Source organism: Chaetura pelagica, unplaced genomic scaffold, assembly GCF_000747805.2.
Source record: "Chaetura pelagica isolate M959 unplaced genomic scaffold, ChaPel_1.0 scaffold198, whole genome shotgun sequence".
NCBI lineage: Eukaryota > Metazoa > Chordata > Aves > Apodiformes > Apodidae > Chaetura > Chaetura pelagica.
This window is the reverse complement of record NW_009954317.1, coordinates 693828-704328: the sequence shown is the minus strand read 5'-3', so window position 1 is coordinate 704328 and position 10501 is coordinate 693828.

Below are 10501 nucleotides of genomic sequence, written 5' to 3'. Positions count from 1 at the left end.
ATCAGCATAGCACGATTTTCTTCTTCAAACTCAAAAAACTGGCACTTCATGACTTAAGTGAACTCATGACTGAAAACCAAAGGCCTGACACTGAGGTTTCCAAGGCATTTTGGAAAACTGCTCATGCCAATATAAACACTTTGGAACTCCAAGGAATGAAATTATTGGATTTTTTTAAAGGCTAATATGCTGAAAAATATCCAAGTGTTTATTCTGCTTACTTTTCTGGCTTGTTTGTATCAACATACTTCTAACATTAACCAGCACTTCAAAAAAAAGGGGTGCTGGTGCAGAAGTTACCAAAAAGAACCTCACACTCTCATGAATTTGAATTCACAACTCTTTTATTCAGTTCTCCATCTTAGCAGGACAGTGTTCTTTTTGACTGTTAATCCCAAGTGTGGACATCATCCCATTCCACATTGCTGCTGGTCCATCCTGCTGGGCATTATCAAGAGATAACTGTCCCCATAAGAGAGAAGCGATGATCTCCTGCTGGTGTAGAAAAACCTAGAGAAACAAATCATTGAAGAAGTTAGTCTTTTTCCCCAAAATATTAATACCAGAAATTGAAGCAGATGTCACCAAAGAAAAACGTCTCTGTAATTGGCATCTTGCTTCCCTGATAGATGTATTAGAGATGCACCAAGGACTGACTCATGGGTACCAACTTTTCTTCTGACCTTGGAAAAGGCCAAGGAGTCGAGGAGTGAGATGCAGTGAAGACTGTGTGCTACAGGTAAAATCTAGTTCCTGTTACCTTTCCAGTGGTTAGAGGAGTTCAATCTCAGCAACTGTTGATGCAGCATCTTTCACAAGCACTCCTGTGGAAATATTTCACGTGGAAGAAAAATGGTATAAAAGTTTAGCAAAGTCAAACTGCAGCCTCTTTCTGCCCACTTCTGTCACTGATAAAAGCTTCAGTGTTTGCCATCTGGTAAACAAACATTTCCATTCAGGCATGGAAAAGCATTCCCACACCACATTATATTTGTACTACTCCTCCCATACACTGTTGTAAAGACAAGTGGGGAAAGTAACTGTAGAATTTGTGTTGATTCTGTTGGCCTTGTGTTTCTTAGAGGGATGGGAAAACATGCACACAAACACACTACCCTTCCTCCTGAAGTTTAAAAAATATTTTACAAGTTTCAGGCTTAATACACAATACCACTGAGCAGACAGAATCCAGAGAATAATAAATTCTAGCAGACAGTGCTTTTGCACAGTACTAATGAGTAAGAGAAACTGTACACACACCCTTGGGCAAACCATGCTTCTAGTAAACACCAGATATGAAATATTTACAGTTGCACAATCAATGTGATGTTCCCAGGCCTCATCGTGGTACAACTGAAAGTCATCTTGAGTACTGGCCCCAAACCATCATGAAAAGTGGGGAAAAAAAACAAACAAGAAACCAACCAACCAAACAACCCACATACACCACACAACACACCATCAAAAAAACCCCAAAAAAACCCCAAACCCCCCACCAAAAACCCAACCCCACACAACAAAAACCCAAACAAAAATAATCACCATGCACACTTTACCAAATAACACCTAGGAATAAAAAACCCAAACAACCTTACAATCTTGACCACTAGAGCATGCCTTGAGGTTTCTCATCTACATGATTCTTGAATACTTCCAAGGATGGTGACTCAACCACCTCCCTGGGCAGGCTGTTCCAGTGAGCAACCACTCTTTCAGTAGAGAAATTCTTCCTAATTTCCAGTCTAAACCTCCCCTGCCACAACTTCAGGCCATTTCCTCTGGTCCTGTCATTATTCACTCGGGAGAAGAGACCAACCCCCACCTCTCTACAACCTCCTTCCAGGTAGTTGTAGAGGGCAATGAGGTCTCCTCTCAGCCTCCTCTTCTTCAAACTCAACACCCAGAGTTTCCTCAGTCTCTCCTCCTATGACGTGTTCATGTCCCTTCACCACTGGGTCACTCTCCTCTGCTCCAGCACCTCAATGCCCTTCCTACAGTGAGGGGCCCAGAACTTAACACAGGACTCGAGTTGCAGCCTCACCAGTGCTGAGTACAGGGGCACAATCACCTCCTTACTCCTGCTGGCCATTCCTGATGCAGGCCAGGATGCTGTTGGCCTTCTTACATGCTGGCTCATGTTCATCCAGCTGCCCACCAGTACCCCCAGGTCCCTCTCTGCTGGGCAGCCCTCCAGCTGCTCCTCCCTAAGCCTGCAGCATTGCCTGGGCTTGTTGTGACCAAAATGCAGGATCTGGCACTTGGCCCTACTGAACCTCACACAACTGGCCTTTATCTGTGTACACAGCTACCACTTGGTCTTCTCTCCCGGCTTCATGGCACCTTCCTCCTTAGTCCATGTAACACAGTGTACAGCTGTCACCTCTCCAGCTCCTTTCTCCCCAAAATGTAAGTATTTTACAACACAGTTAAACTAAGCATGAAGGAAGCTCAGCAGTACCACTGCTTCCACCACAAACAGGAAATCTGCATAGAAAACATGTGTGACTGGCAGAAGACATGGCAACAACTAGGTTAATGACTAATATAATTTGAATTTGCCTGTCTAAAAACAAATTCTATTGTGTACAAGAGGGATTGTCCCAATAAATTCTGGAAATTAACATATATTCCTGAAAATTTATGAATGTGATAAATTAACTGTTTCTGATCACAATATTTTATTGGAAAAAAAAAATCCAATTACTTCTAATAAAATTCCATTTATTTTCCATTCCTGTATTAAAATACAATTATGCTGGAATTTGCAAAATAAGATTTGCAAATATATTGCAATTATTTGGGAATTTGTCTGAGACAAAAAATCAGTCCCTATTAAGAAAACTGTATGTATCATATGACATTAAACCACAGGTTACCACACGACAGTATCTGAAGTTGGGAAAATGCAAAGCATTTAATAGGGGAAATTTTAAAACTCTCTGTTGATCAAAAGCAATTGCACTTTCTAGTGAGAGCTACACAGGATACTATTTAACAAAGACTGCTGCTACTAAGGCATATATCAAAATAAAAACACACACATCAGCAGAATTTGTCAGACTTCAACTCTTTGTTCTCATCTGGCCAACACTTTCAAAGTATTTTATTTATCTTCTCTTATTAAATGATAAACCAAAAAGCCTTCTCACCAGGAACAACAGTGGGTACTCAACTGACACCAGACTTTGGATATAACTAGTTATGTAGTTCCAATGCATTTTGACTGCTTTTCCTTGACTATTCCCATTCCTATAGAAATGGACAACAAAATGACACATTCAACTCCCCAGACTTCCTTCCACACAAACATACAAAAATATCAAATACACTAAGAGAACTATATGCAGTTCTATATAGCAAATCACCTCCAAATAAAAAAGTAGACTTAGCAAACACACAGAAATACACATAAACCTTTTATGAGCCCCTCCCCCACACACCACTGGCAAAGCTTAATATGCTGACATATGACTATGCAGACTCTGTATATCCAAGTAACACTTATCCTCTTTATAAATATTCTGCCTTCTTCAAATCCCTACCACATCAAAGCTGCAGAGAACAGGATGCTTTGTTATGTCACATCTAGTAGAAAAAAAAGAAATACTTTTATGTATTGACAGCCACGTGTGAAAATATGAAATTCCTGCTTGTTTTACACCCAAAATTTTTTTCTTGACCATTTGACTCTAAGTCACTAACAATTGTCCCCCTGCTCATTAAAAAGGCTTACATACATGTCTCTTCCTCTGTCCCTTATTTAGGCTGAGAAGCAAAATGTTACAGGTGTATCTAGGAAAGCAAGTCCATGTTCAGGGCCAGATGACCACCATTCCTCCCAAGTATTACTGTCATCTGAACTCAGTGCAGTAACATTTTTAATCCACATGATCATCTGTTCTAGTAGGCAAGTGCTACAGCTAATTTGCATATCAGCAGCTATAATGACTTTCAGCTCTCCTCTTTTGATGTCCAGTCCTCAAAGGCTAGCATGGCCAGCAAAAAATTTCATACAGAAAGTCTGGTTAGATTCCTCCTTACAACAAAAAGCTGGGAATGCTCTTGATCAGTAAAAGCTGTTTTATTGCCTTATCTCCCTCTCTGCTGACAGCCTGACTCCTTTGACTCTACTACTAGAACTGTTGCACTTTCTTTCTTTCACATCTCCAGGCTGACTGGATTTAAAAAACCTTCTCCATGAGCTTCATCTGGCACAGACTTTACTCATTGTTATATTTAACAAATTATTTTCAAATCTCCATGCAAAATATTTTTCACTTTGCACATTTGATCTCCTTTCACTTTTCAGTAACTCAGTTGTAGCATTTTTAGCCTGTAGTCCATATAATACATTTAGAAGCTACTGAGAAAAGCACACCAGAGTTTCACAGTGCTAAGCAACACCTGATGTGCCATGGAGACTATTCAGCTGTATGAGTATCAAAACCTGAGATTCAGCTTAGTTCCCATACCTAACTGGTGTTCCTCATTTTAGTGTCACCACCCCACATAACAATAGGAAACAGAATTTGGAAGTCATCCACTAATAGTTAGCTATTGTGTTCCTTATATTGGTATATATTCTAACCACAATTTTTTTCCCAATCCACTTGGACCCATTTATCTGCATTTTCAACTGATCCAGATTTAAAAAAAAAAAAAGCTCTTCCTAATGTCTAGTCTAAACCTCCCCTGATGCAGCTTAGGGCCATTCCCTCTTGTTCTATTGCCAGTTACTTGTGAGAAGAGACCAGCACCAACCTCTTTACAATGTCCTTCCAGGTAGTTGCAGAGCACAATGAGGTCTCCCCTCGGTCTCTGCAGAGATAATGAGGTCTCTCCCCCTTTTCTTCAGACTAAATAGCCCCAGTTCTCTCGGCCACTCCTCATAAGGCTTGTTCTCAAGGCCCTTCACCAGTTTCGCTGCCCTGGATCCTCCTTTCAGCCTTTCCTGTTGATGGGTACCACATTTGCTACCCTCCAGTCCACCAGGACCTCCCCAGTTAGCCAGGACTACTGGTGAGTGATGGAAAGAGGCTTGGTGAGGGCATATGCCAACTCCTTCACTACTCCTGGGTGCAACTCATCCGGCCCCATAGAACTAAGGATGTTTAGGTGATGTAGCAGGTCACTGACCATTTCCTCTTGGATTACAAAGGTCTCCTTCTGTCCCACCTCCTCGTTTTTCAGCTCAGGGGACTGGGTGTCTGGGTAACAGTTTGACTGATAGAGACTGAGGCAAAGGAGGCATTTAGCACCTCAGACTTTCCGCATCCTTTGTCACTATACTTCCCCCTGCATCCAAGAAAGGATGGCGATACTCCTCTGTCCTCCTTTTGTTATCAATGTTTTTATATACAGAGTTTTTATTGTCTTTGACAGCAATAGCCAAGTTGAGTTCAAGTTGGGTTTTGGCCCTCCTAATTTTCTCCCTGCATTGCCTCATTACATCTCTGTGATCCTCATGAGAGGCCTGTCCTCTCTTCCAGAGGCCATAAACTCTCCTTTTCTTCCTGAGCTCCAGCCAAATCTTTCTATTCAGCCAGGCCAGTCTTCTTCCCCCATGTCTTGTCTTTCAGCACATGGGGACAGCCTGCTCCTGGGCTTTTAAGACTTACTTCTTGAAGTATGTCCAGTCCTCCTGGACTCCTTTACCCTTTGTGACACTTCTCCCAAGGGACTCTGTCAATCACTCTCTTGAACAGATCAAAGTCTGCCTTCTGGAAATCTAAGGTGGCAGGTTTAATGCCCCCTCCCCTCCTTACTTCTCCAAGAATTGAAAGCTCTTTAAGTTCATGGTCACTATGCCCTAGATTTCCTCCAACTGCCAATTCCCCCACAAGTCCTTTTCTGTGCACAAGCAGCAAGTCCAGAAAGGCTCCCTCCCTGGTTGGCTCCCTCAGCAGCTGCATTGGTAAGTTACCTTCCATGTGCTCCTGGAACCTCCAGGACTGTTCTCTCTCTGCTGTACTGTGTTTCCAGCAGACATCTGGCAAGTTGAAGTCCCCCGTGAGAACAAGGCATAGTGATTGTGAAACCCCTCCCAACTGTTTATAGAAGACTTCATCCACCTCCTCATCCTGGTTGGGTGGTCTGCAACAGACTCCAACCACTGAATCACCCTTGATAGCCTTCCCCTTGATTCTTATCCATAGGGACTCAACCCTATAATAACTTTCATTAATTTTTAGGCATGTCTCTCTAATATAAAGACATCCCACTGCCTCTTCTTCCTCACCTACTCCTTTTGAAGAGTTGACAGCCACTGATTGCAGCACTCCAGTTCTAAGTCATCCCACCAGGTTTCTGTGATGGCAACTATGTCATCATTTTCTTACTGCACAATGGCCTTGTTCTCCTCCTGTTGATTGCCCAGGCTGCATGCATCGGTGTAGATGCACTACAGCTGGGCTAACGATCCTGCCACGTTTTGGAGAAGTCCTAATTGCTGTCTGACCATTCTCAGCCAGTTCCATGGTTACCAACCTATTAGTGAGACCTGTGCTTTTATTGCCACATGTATCACCATCTCCCACCTCAACTGAGATGACAGACTGAAGGCCAATCTCTTACGCCCTTCCCTCTCTGAGCCTAGTTTAAAGCCCTTTCAATGAGCTCTGCTAACTCATGTTCAAGGATCCTTTCCCCCCTTTGAGACAGATGTACTCAGATGTCACCAGCAGACCAGGTGCCATATAAACATCCCCATGATCAAAGAACCCAAAATTCCAATGGTGGCACCAGTTGCTGAGCCACACTTGATCAGGTGTGTTTTCCTTCCTCTTTCAGTATTTCTCCCTGTCACTTGAGGGACTGATGAAAACACCACCTGCACACCTGAGCCTGCAACCAGTTGCCCCAATGCCTTGAAGTCCTTTTTAACTGCCCTTGGACTTCTCTCTGCAACCTTGCCAACCTGGATAACCAACAGAGGGAAATAAGCAAGAGGGCTGCACCAGACCAGAGAGCTTCTGTTTAACATCTCTTAACCCAGTCCCCAGGGAGGCAGCAGAATTGTCTGAGGGATGGTTCTGGTTGATAAATGGGGCACTCTGTTCCCCTCAGAAGGGAGTTACCTGCTACGATTACCCTCCTTTTTTTCTTAGCTGAAGAAGTCCTAAGGCATGGGGGTGAGTGACTAGCCCTGGGCAACTCACTGGATGGATCTTCATCTTCATCCTCACTTGCCTGGCCCTCAGGTTCCAAAGCCCCATACCTATTGTGCATGGGCAACTGAGAAGGTGAGGGGGGCCAGAAGGGGTTTCACTTGCCTCTCCGAGGAGGAACCTGTCTCCATTACACCTGTCCCTTAGGTCCCCTCATTCTGCCTGGTGACAGAAGGAGAGGGAATCCTCCACTTCTTATAGAGCCTCTTCTTTCTGCCCTTGCCTTGGGGTATGGCTCCACTAATCTATTTCACTCTCACATTCTCTGATGCTACTTAAATCTTCTACCTCCTCCCTCAGTTCAACCATCTGCCTGAGCAGACTGTTTATCTGCCCACACTGCACACAGGTGGTGTCTCTGGCTCCCTGCAGTACTAGTGCCAGGCTCAGACACTCACTGCAGCCAGAATCCTGCATGGCCATGTATTTGCTTGGCCCGAGTTCGCACATTCTTTCTTGCAGTATAGACACGTGTAATTTTGGTTATCACCAAGTAGCACTGCAATTAAACACTCAAGAACATTTCAAGAAAAGACCTAGGTGTACAAGAAGGACACATGAGAGTCACCCCAACGAACATTTCAAGAAAAGACCTAGGTGTACAAGGACACATGAGAGTCACCCCAATGGTGGCATTAGATAGCACATGGGAAAAAAAGGAAGTAGCAAAGAAGCAGATGGGCTCTCAGTCCATGAAATTGGTTTTTAAGCCAGTTTAGAGCAAACATGTCACTAATGGCCAAACTATGACTTATCTTCCTGTGGGGCAGAGAAATGGATAGACTAGATAGATAAATTTATTTCAGCTTTATTTTCCAGTGCTCTTAAGACGTGGCAATTTTGATGAAGCTTTATTTTAAGACATATATTGTGCCTTATAGAGCCAGTGGGGAAACCGGAATATTGAATCAAAGATCAGAATTAGGACATCCGGTAACAAAACACAAAATCAGCTAGATGAGTGTAGCTGCTGTACTACAGTTCATCTTTTGATGGTTAGAATTCTGTAAATAAGACTCACCATTCAAAGGGATAGTTCAGGGACTCTGCCTCTCTCCTCCATTCCCCTTACTTCAGTTAATATTTTGCAATCCATTTCTCCCGGTACTGGAGGTTTCCCAGGTCACAGTCACATGAGTCTCTTCTGCTGCTGCCACCTACCAGTTTTATTACTCTGTTGCAGCAGAAAGGCATATAGAAGAAGTTCTTGTTCAGCACGTTCACATCATCATCCTTTGTCTAAGATGTCATGGCTTATTCCAGTTCTACATTTCCCTATACACAAGGCAAAGCACTGGGCACAAGCAAGAGCAATACAAGGTTTTGACAGCCATTCCATATAGAGGAAAGAGCATGATCTGTAAAACAACCTTTCAAGCAACACTAAATATTTCAACATTAACTTCTGCAGAATGCAGTAAATTTTTATCAGCTCTCCCCACAAAAGGTCATTTGCAGACAGATCAAAGAACTAGTACTTTCTTCCAATAAAATCTTCACTTAATATATATAAAATCAGGCTAGAGATGCAAAACTGTGATCCAACATTAATTTCTTCAACAAATTTGAGGAAAATAAATGCTAAGATTTAGACATTATTGCAAACACACAAACTTCTCTCCCAAAGACACCCAACCAAATGCCTGAAAGTGTTACACCCGTGTCCTATAGGAGCTGATACACAAATATATACACAAATAAAGGAATAGGCCTGCCCCGTGCTGAGATGCAAAAAGTGGATGTGTCTGAAAGGAAAAAGCATTGGAAATATAAGTACAACTAGTCTCTAAAATTATATTGAGGTAAAGATACAAATTATACCACTGAAATTTTGTATCATTCCACTCACTTTCACAGAGCAATTTCAGGCTTATCTCAGTGTAATTGAGGGAAAATGTTGGCTCTAAGATTATCCCTTCCCACCTTAATTTGAAGCTGCAATATCTGGTGTTGCTGATAAATTTGCAGTGCTTCAGGAAAATACAAACTGAAAATGTGATAGACTATTTTATGATGATACGCAAGAGTTATTAATGCACACAGAAAAAAGTCTGAAATAAGTGCTAATTCTTTACAAGTGTCATGGGAAATAAAATACTGGAACAGGAAACTTGGAAGCCTGTCTGAAGGCTCATACTCATCTACTTTGAATGGTATTCCAGCTGTCTGGTATTTGACTCTGTAAATAAAATACAGATTCTCCTCCTCAGACAAAGTAAAAAGAATATTAAGTTCCCAGAACTTTTAAGTGGTTTCAGATTAAGAAGGGCATTACCAGAGAAGGATAAAATGTAGAAATACTCACATATAGCAGTAAGGACAACACAAAACACTTCACCCCATCCTCCACAAACAGAAATAATCAGCCCTCCAGTGTTTTTCTTTAGTGTACATATTCTCTTATCTGTCCTCTTTACAGGGCCCTGCTCCACTGAATGTTAACAGATTTAATGTTCTTGGCTTTCCATACCTATCAGCTCTTAAATAATGCAGCTATATTTTATGTTCACTTGGCAAATGGAAAGCATCATATCTTTCAAAAACCTAAGCTAAAATAATACCCTTGAAGGCAAACTACCTTAAAGTGATAAAGAGGAGGTGGAATTAACATATTGCAAAAATATCCCTCATATACTTACATGAGGGGACTCACTTTTGTCTCAACTGAGTAAAGCAAATGACAAAGAGTTTTCTGAAAGGTCAACACGTATAAGGAGAGGAAATAAAGACAATAAGTAGAATTTCCTCAAAAGATCACTGTTAAAGATAGAAGTGAAGAAGCTTCACTAAAACGAACTAATGGGAAGAAACGAAGGCAGACAAGTTAGGAAACTTAGGAAGGTTAAAGTAAGAGCAGAAAAGAGTCCATTTACCTGACAACAGGTCGGTTTTGGATGTCACCAAACTGCTGCATTTACCATTTTACCCACTTGCTTTACTGGGGAGAAAAGTTTAGGAAGGAACACTCTCAAGGACTGTTCGTAAGTTCTCACTCTCGCCACCAGAAAGGAGAGAAGGGAAGGTTTTCTCTGGATTGTTTGACTTTTTTGGCTCCTGAAAAGTTTTGCAAAGAACAGTAACAAAGTGTGAGCTGTTAGAACACATTTCTGTAAAAAAGAAAAAGGGAGAATCAGTCACACAAAACAGATCAATAACAAATCCCACCCAAAATCTGTGCATCTAATTTGTGTAAACAGTTTAAACAAATAAACAAAACAAAAACCTTTCAACTCAAATTTGAAATACAAGAAGGTTGGGGACTTCCAACAGCAGGCCAAGATCCACCACCAGACTGCTTCAAAAGTCACCCTCAAAGCTTAAGAAAGACTTAGAGA